The following is a 2,176-nucleotide window of genomic DNA, read 5'->3' on the forward strand; positions in this document are numbered from 1 at the left end:
TCGAGTTCTGAAGGTGAATGTTCTCTGAGCGCTCAGATTTAGCTCCTGGAATTCCTTCAGGAACTCTTTGGATCGGCTCCTCTTCGCCATGGCACTGTTTCAACCGTCCAGATGGAAACCACTCATCTCCGGCACCTGTACGGACAAGAGCATAGCCTCGGCCCCATTGTAAAACTTTTCCTTTTAAATATTTCCCTTGTAATGAAGGATAATACACCCACAGATTACTGTTTTGCGGCTTTTCTACAGGCTGTTGAAAATGTTTCACTGCTGCACACTGCTGTGATTGGCGCCAATGGTTGAGAAAATTTAAAGTAAAAAGGGCTTTCAGAATTTGATGTTTTGGGGAATCTCGCCCATCTCCCCCTTTTAGTTTTAAAAGTTGTAATTTTAGGGTAGCATTGGCTCTTTCAATAATTGCTTGACCTTGACTGTTAAATGGAATACCAGTGGAATGATGAATATGGTATAAAGAGAGGAAGGCAGCCAATTTGTGAGAGCAATAAGCAGGGACATTATCAGTTTTTAATTCAGCGGGGACTCCCATAACTGCAAAGCAAGTAAGTAAATGAGTAATAACAGAGTCAGCCTTTTCAGAGGGTAATGGCATAGCCCACTGGAAATGTGACCACATATCAATAGTATGATGAACATATTTTAAACAACCAAAGGAAGGAACATAGTTACATCCATTTGCCAAATGTGATTTTGTTGAATGCCTTGAGGATTAATACCTGGAGTTAAAAAAGGTGCAATAATAGGAGCACAAGGTGGGCAGGCTCTGACAATAGCTTGGGCTTGACGGCGTGTTATAGAAAATCACCGTTGTAATCCTAAACTATAAGTATGATGTAGTTGGTGCTCATCCTGAGCCCGTTGGACACTGCCAATAAGTAAGGAATCACTACCTATATTACAAGGGGTTTGAGGCCAGTCTTGTAGAACCATAAGATTGGCAAAAAGTTCCCCTTGTTGTACTGATTCAAATGGATAGTGAGAAATTTTTGAATTGTCTGAAGTCCAGTATCCAGCCTTTCCATTGCTTGAAGCAACAGTAAAAAAGGTGGGACCTTTAACTGGAGTGTAAGAGATAGGATTAAATGGCAGTAAAGAATATTGTTGCAGAAAAGCAAATAATTTATTACTAGGATAATGCTGAGAAAAAGAACCAGTATACTCAGCGCAAGCCACTTGTCAACCCTTATGAATTTCCAACAGAGATTCAATGTATTGACTAGATAATCGGGTAATAATTTGTATTGGGTCAGCACCAAGCAACTGACGAGCTTGATGTCGTCCTTTAATAATTAATTCAGCCAATTTATCAATATATGGGTGAATTTTCTTAATGGCTTTATTAGCCAAAAACAGCCACTACAGAATATTATTATCTTGGTGTAAAACGGCTGTTGGTGAATGGGGAATATGAAAAAGACACAACGAAAGTGGAAGATTGGGTGCAATATAATCAAGGTGAGCTTCACCAATTCTATTTTCTACAAATGACAATTCTCCTTCTGCTACAGGGGATAAAGTCCCCATAGGTTGAATACAAGTATTTATAGCTCTAAGATCAGTTAATAAGTGCCATTTTCTTTCTTTCCTTCTTTTTTTTTTTTTTTTTTGACAAGACAAACACAGGGGAATTCCATGCAGAAGTACTTGGTTCAATATGCCCCTCGGCCAATTGTTCCTTTAAAGCCTTAAGTTTTTCTTTAGATAATGGCCACTGTTCCACCCAAACAGGAGTTGTAGTTTTCCACTTTAATTGTAAAGCTTGAGGCTTGTGGACAGTGGCTAAGAGTTTAAAGGATTGTAGCCCACTTTGAACATCATATTTTTGGCAGCAGAAGAAATATGAGGAATGCTTAAAAAGGCACCAAATTGTTGTAAAAGATCAAGGCCCCAAAGGTTAATATTAATGGGAACAATATAAAAGAACACTATTCCTTGTTGTCCTTCAGGTCCTACACAGCTCAGGGGCTTGACACTTTGGTAGACTATAGAAGCAGTACCTAGGCCGGATAGAGTAACCGATACTTGTTTCTTTTTCCAATGATAGGCCATTGAGCCAAACATTATTATATACATCCGCTCCTGTGTCAACTAATCCCTCAAAAAGTATCCTATTAATTTGCAATGAACATAAAGGTTTTTGATCAGAAACTAAAGTTTC

Source organism: Mandrillus leucophaeus, unplaced genomic scaffold (assembly GCF_000951045.1).
Source record: "Mandrillus leucophaeus isolate KB7577 unplaced genomic scaffold, Mleu.le_1.0 Scaffold282, whole genome shotgun sequence".
Taxonomy (NCBI): Eukaryota; Metazoa; Chordata; class Mammalia; order Primates; family Cercopithecidae; genus Mandrillus; species Mandrillus leucophaeus.